This window comes from Labeo rohita, chromosome 14 (genome assembly GCF_022985175.1).
Source record: "Labeo rohita strain BAU-BD-2019 chromosome 14, IGBB_LRoh.1.0, whole genome shotgun sequence".
In the NCBI taxonomy this organism is placed as follows: domain Eukaryota; kingdom Metazoa; phylum Chordata; class Actinopteri; order Cypriniformes; family Cyprinidae; genus Labeo; species Labeo rohita.
In genome coordinates, this window is record NC_066882.1 from 18,721,222 (window position 1) to 18,728,455 (window position 7,234).

The 7,234-nt window shown below is 35.0% G+C and overlaps 1 long non-coding RNA gene across 1 annotated transcript in view; it reads right to left on the reverse strand.

The window, feature by feature from the left end:
• Positions 1–949, reverse strand: part of LOC127175877 (uncharacterized) — a 44,275-nt gene extending 43,326 nt beyond the window's left edge. The window contains exon 1 of the long non-coding RNA XR_007829036.1: positions 675–949. This is a non-coding gene — a long non-coding RNA (uncharacterized LOC127175877). The remainder of the gene's footprint in view (positions 1–674) is intronic.
• Between the last annotated feature and the right edge of the window lie 6,285 nt (positions 950–7,234).

Below are 7,234 nucleotides of genomic sequence, written 5' to 3' on the forward strand. Positions count from 1 at the left end.
GAATAAACGCTGAAATGCATGCTTTTTATAGTTCACCCAAAATGAAAATTCTGTCATTAATTACTCACTCTTAAACTGTAAGACCTTCATAACATTACGGTTGAACCAGATATAACACTGACTATTTTATTGATGTCCTTACTAACTTTCTGGGCCTTCAGTGTGTCAGTTCCATTGCTGTCTATTCAGGGTCAGAAAACTCTGGGATTTCATCAAAAATATCTTAATTTGTGTTATGAAGATGAACGAAGGTCTGTTTTTGGAATGACATGAGGGTGAGTAATGACAGAATTTTCTTTTTTGAGTGAGCTATCCCTTTAAATATTTTACAGACTAACTTTAGACTCATTTACAGGAATCCTAACTAACTATTATTTAGAAACCCCAAAAAAACCCAAAACTTACTGACGCCTACTTTTGAACGGTAGTCTGTGTATGCAGCTGTTTGAATTGTCATGACAACCTAATGTGGTAACCCTGGAAACCAAGTGTGAAGAACAATTCTGTACATGTCATCTGAACTATGCTATTATGACCAGTAATGCATTTTAAATGATATGTTACATAATAGTATGTAACTTATACATTTCGAAAAGCAACATGGAGGTGGAGTCAAAAGTAATTTAAAGGAGAAGTCCACTTCTAGAACAACAATTTGCAAATAATGTACTCACCCCCTTGTCATCCAAGATGTTCATGTCTTTCTGTCTTCAGTCGTAAAGAAATAATGGTTTTTGAGGAAAACATTTCACGATTTTTCTTCATATAATGGACTTCAATTGTGCACCCGATTTTGAACTTCCAAAATGTCGGGAATGTCGTCTCAGGAAGAACGAGTCATCTTGGGGAGTGATTCGTTCAGTCGCGCATGCGCAACATCCTGTTAGGTTCTGTACTGGAATTAGTTCAGCTGTTTCGAGTCTTTGGGTTTTTTGAGTCGACTCAAACCCGAAAGCTTGTCAGATAGGAGTTGAGGTGAGCTAATCATAGACATGGTCTGTGGTTCCGCCTACGTGACCTTTCGACGTAATTCAATAGTATGTAGTGTCGTGAACGCGCATCTCAGAGCCTGTGCTACACGAGCTTTTGTGCATTTAAACTGCATTTTGGAAGTTCAATATCGGGGGCACAATTGAAGTCCATTATGTGCAGAAAAATCCTGAAATTTTTTCCTTAAAAACCATAATTTCTTTACGACTGAAGACAGAAAGACATGAATATCTTGGATGACAAGGGGGTGAGTAAATTATTTGTAAATTGTTGTTCTGGAATTGACTTCTCCTTTAGAATTAATTAATTTAATTTAAATAATTATTATCAAACCATTATATTCATTTAGTAAAATATAAATTTTACTTAGAAAAATTTAAATCTTAGTGTAGGCTATATCTTTAGAGTTTTATAATTCATTTAGGGAGTTTTACCAGAGGCGAATGTAGCAAACAGTGAGTTTTTTTATAGAAAGATTAAAAATACAGGAGAAATAAGGGAAAATATTTAAACGGGATGATAGCGGGATAGAATGTAAAATGCGGAAGAATCCCTAGAAAAACGGGAGGGTTAACAAGTATGTACACTGCCATTCAGAAGTTTGGCATCTGACTGTAATGTTTTTTTCTGCATTTATTAAAATGTAAAAATACTGAAAAAACAGTAATACTGGGAAATGTTATTACAATTTAAAATAATGGTTTCTATTTTGATATACTTTAAAATATATTTTTTCCTGCAATGCAAAGCTGAATTTTCATCAGCTGTTACTCCAGTGTTCAATGTCTCATGATCCTTCAGAAATAATTCTAATATGCTTTTTTTATTGTTAGAATTGTCTGTAATGTTAAACATTTTTTTGAACCTGTGATACTTTTTTCAGGATTCTTTGATGAATAAAAAGTTCAAAAGATCAGCATTTATTCAAAATATAAATATTTTCTAACAATGTAAGTCTTTGCTATCACTTTTTATCAATTTAACACATCCTTGCTGAATACAAGTATTCATTTCAAAAAAAGAAAGAATAAAACGTACTGACCCCAAACTTTTTAACGGTAGTGTACAGTAAATTCTTAGAAAATATTTTAGATAAAAGCTGTTCTTTTTCATTTTTTAACCATCAAATAATTCTAAAAAAAGTTTCACAGGTTCCAAAAAAATATTAAGTAGAACAACTGTTTCCATGATTGATAATAAATCAGCATATTAGAATGATTTCTGAAGGATCATGTGACACTGAAGACTGGAGTAATGATGCTGAAAATTCAGATCACAGGAATAAATTACATTTTAATGTATATTAAAATTGAAAAACATTATTTTACATCGTAATAATAATTTTCTATATTTTTGATCAAAGAAACGCAGCCTTGATAAAAACACTAAAAATCGTACCGATCCCAAACAGTGTGTATGTTTGATAAGCATTGCAGCATCATCTAGATCTTTGACTGAAATGACAATTAAGGAAACTTAATAGTTGAAATAGAACTTTAGAAGGACACATTGAATGAGCTTATTCTTGGAGGAAACAACATTATGCCTCAAATGCTTCATAACACTTAATTTTGAAGTATGTTTGAAGGTTTATGTACGTTTTCAGACTCATCTCTCTCAGTCTTCATTTCTCCCTTTCCCACAACAGCATCAATGGCAAATACGCTACAATCACGTAATGTACTCGCCTGCCAGCACTTTACATATGAGCTTGAAATGTTTATTTTTATTGGTGTTCTTTATGGGAAAGCCCAGTGATGATTTTCAAATGCACTCATGTGATTTGTGGCCAGTGGTTTAGATTACAGCATGTGCCACTGTGTGTGTGTTAAGAGATTTCTAGTGATGGAGAGCAGCTTTCTGTGAGCACCTCTTGCCCTGGCCTGTAGGTACGGAAACAACAGACACCTGGGATGTCAGCATGGAGCGGTCAGAGAATGACAGTGTCCAAACCGAAGGCTACGTTTCCCTTTCCTGCATGCTAATTAAAAGAGCTGTGTCTCTCAGACAGCATCCATATCGGTACATTTAAAATAGCTACAGTATCTGGAATGAACTCCAAATCTGTCTTTCATTAGCATTTTTCAGAGTAAACTGCAGGTCTCTTGTGATCTGTATATGAGGGCATTAAACATGAATCAAGGCCTGAGAGTTACAGCCTAATAAAAAGTCCATAAAGATTAGTTGGATTAGCATAGTAATATTCATTACAAACTTCCTATTCTCACTCAAGCAGGGAAAACTATCCTGTGGTTCTGCGGTACTTGCATGTGGGTAGCACTGAAAATGTTTACGCAGGGTTTTTTCTCTCCCGACCACAAAAGTGGGCTCGCTTTGAGGCCCTTAAACAAGGCTATCTAGCTGTGCTGCTAAATTAAAAGCCTTTGTATTGTTATTCATCGGGCTTGTATTAAAAGGACTGGAGGTGTCCAATTTCGGTTTTCAGGCAGCATTTTTTTTTTTTAGAAGTTGTGTATATTTCAATTTTTAATGAGCTGGAAGCCTGCAAGGAAACAATGAATTAACACAATGAGGAGCAAGTGCCCTTCAGAGTTATATGTGTCTCTCTGTCTGTGTGTAATAGAGAAATGAAAAGAACTGCACCCACACTGTTATAGCCAGTACACATTTTACCTGGCAGTGAAAGTGTTTTAGCCTGATGCAGGATCAGTGCTAGAACATTGTTATTAGTTTGTCAGGCTGCATATCAGAGGTGTAACAAACTAAAAGTAGCAACGGCACTGACTTAGCTGCATTTCGGTAGCTCAGTTGTTTTAAAAATGAAGCAGGTTTTCCAGTAACAAGCACTGAGATTTGTAACTTGAGAGGTTATTTGGCTTTTCGGAGGTTGCACACATTTGTTATTTTACCCTAACTAAATGTAACTGCTAAAACGAGTGGTTGCATTCTGTCATCGCTGCCTGAAGGACAGACTGATTCATGGATTTGTAAGACATGAATTTGTTTAACTATGGAGGGCTGTAATGGCGACTTTAAATCGCACAAGTTTATTGGTCATAATTGTCATTTTATATCTCACTCAATTTCTCATATCTCAATTTTATAAAGTCACAACTGTGACTTTAATATGAATCACTATATCAGTTCTACTGCACTACTTCAGTTTTACATTCTTATTTTTAGTCCTACACTCTTGAAAATAAAGGTGCTTTCAAAGGTGATGCCATAGAGGAACCATTTTTGGTTTCACAACGGACCATTCAGTCAAAGGTTCTTTAAAGAACCATCTCTTTCTTACCTTTTTTATAATCTGAAGAACCTTCTTTCGCCACAAAGAACCTTTTGTGAAACAGAAAGGTTCTTCAGATGTTAAAGGTTTTTTATGGAACTATTTAGACAAAAATGGTTCTTCTATGGCATCGTGAAGCACCAAGAGTGTAGTAATGGATAGTTCAACCAAAAATTCTGTCATTAATTACTCACCATCATGTCGTTCCAAACCCGTAAGAACTTCGTTTATTTTCAGAACACAAATTAAGATATTTTTGATGAAATCCGATCCGAGAGCTTTCTGACCCTGCATAGACAGCAACACAACTGTTCAAGGCCCAGAAAGGTAGTAAGGACATCATTAAAATAGTCCATGTGACATCAGTGGTTCAACCGAAATGTTATAAAGCTACAGGAATACTTTTTATGCACAAAGAAAACAAAAATAATGACTTTATTCAACAATTTTTTTTTAAAATTTTCGTTTTTGGGTGAACTATCACCTTAACTACTTTAGTTAAAAAAAAAGACCTATTATGCAAAATCAGCCATAGTGTGTGAAAACAAAAAAATCATTATTTATATCGGTGCATTTATCGTTATGTTGATATTTTTATTGCGCCGTGCTCCCCGTCTGCATAATTCATAAATGTGCTTTTATTATGCACAGTACAATCAGACTTTTAAACCGATTCCGGTTCGAGCATAAAAGGCAGAACACTGCTACTGAGAGTTTCTGACATTTTCACTGTGTGAGATTGTGCTATTTTGTTTTTGCGGCTCTTGAAGCTCCGCCCTCTTCTGGAAAGGAGGCGGGAACACCAACTAATTTACATTTAAAGGGCCAAACACAAAAACGGCACATTCTGGCTCATAACCTAAAAGTGGCAATTTTAACAAGCTATAAAAAATTATCTGTCGGATATTTTGAGCTAAAACTTCACATAGACACTCTGGGGACATAATAAAAAAAAAAAAAAAAAAGGGCATAATAGGTCATCTTAAACATAAACTAACAATGAACAACACTTCTACATTTATTGATCTTAGTTCATTTTAATCTCAACAATTAGCAATTACTAATACATTTTAAGATCAAAAGTAACATTAGATATATTTAAGGCACAGTCTAAATAGCTGATAATGGATAAATCTTGATAAATGTAGCTGATAAATCTTCAATCTTGAATCAATACAGAATGACTTTTAGAAATGTTATTGTGACTTGTGTTTCTGGCAACTATGGCTTGATATCTCTTAATTGCCGTTTTCTCCTGAACTTTGCTATAATGAAGCGTTGGAGCATTGGATTTGCTGAATCAGTTTGTTTGTTCATCATTTTAAGATTCACCTATTTATTTTAGTCCTGTATGGTATTTGACCCAACATCTTTTTGTCACAAAATATGTAGTTAAAAGCTCCTGATTGTCAATGTTATATAAATAGTTTTTTTCTAGTTTTATTTTTTAGTAATTTATAATAATCTTCTGCATATTTGACCTCTTTCCAGCAGTGACTGTATGATTCTGAGATCCATCTTTTCACCCTGAGGCACTCATACATAACTTACAAAAGGTAAAAACATTTACTTACACTCAAGAAAGCAACACAGTGCTTTATGAGCCGGAGGGTGTAAACTTTTGAACAGGATGACAAATAAATTTAAATTTAAAACTAAATTTTTCTTATTTTGTTCAAAGGTCATATTTTTTTGCATGATCTTCCAATTCAAATAGGGTTCAAATATGCAGAAGAGGCTGGAAAACCAAAGAATGTGCAGGAGCTGGAGGATTTTTCTAAAGCACAGCAGGCAGTTGAACTACTCAGGACCAACAAGGGACTTATGAACAACTATCACAAAACATAAAAACAGTCATGGATCATCTAGAATACAACACAGTATAGATTCAAGGGTATGTAAACTTTTGAAAGTCATTTTTTATAAATACATTACATGTAAATACATCCATTATGTGAAATAGCTTATTCAGGACAGTGCTAAATAAAAAATAACATGCAATGTTCATGATCTCTCTTATATTCTTAAAATTATGAACATATTCAGCAAGGGGTATGTAAACTTATGAGCTCCACTGTACACAGTATATATAATTATTTATAATATAAGGCTATTTATAATATATACTGCCTCCTTGAACATTGTCTTCTGTTTGTTAGTAGCTTAGTTACAGTGGCTTCTCTTAAAAAAAACAGCTTGACTGTAGTTGAACTATTTTAAATGCTGAGTAGCTTGAATCAGAGGAAGCTACGGTTTCAAAGGAGCTGCTGCATATTAATGCAGTCATGTGGGTTCAATCTATATTGAGGGTTCATGGTGTGTTTGACTGGGCAGAATCAATGCATAGGCACATAAAAGCAAATACAGAGCGCTGGGCTAAAATCTGCTGATCATCAAGCCTTCATTAAAATGAGCTGTTACCGCACTTAATTAAAAGTGACGTTTGGTAATTTGGGAACATGATGGGTGCCATGAACCTAGCTCTCGTTTAACGACAGTCCGGTGGATCATGCCTTCTGACTAACCCCTGTCCTGTGGTATCTGTCTCTTTGAACAGCATGCTGGGAAAAGCCTTTCAGTCGATCAGGCAGAAACGGAGGAAAAAGGAAAAAAAGTTGCCGGAATTTCAGTTGTATTGATTTTGTCTGCACTATAATAATGTCTTCCTGGGGGCATTAAATCACTCTGATTGTTAGACTGTATATTTTATGAAGGGCACAAAGCCCCATCAGACCATAGGAAGGAGTGTGTGCACGTCTGAGTAGTTCAAGATATCCGCTATTTCCCCAGGTTGTCCTGAGCACATATAGGAGTCTCCGCTTGTAGACTTTTGAATATGAAGGGGAAGTTTCACTGTAAAGTACTAATCCAGGAGGTGATGCCGAAGTGGTTTTCGGTTAAACCTCTTCAAGATTAACCCACCTTAGCCAAAAATATTCAAAATAGTTGGAAAAAGTGGCTTATATTATTCAGAGCATCTGCACTCGAAGGCTC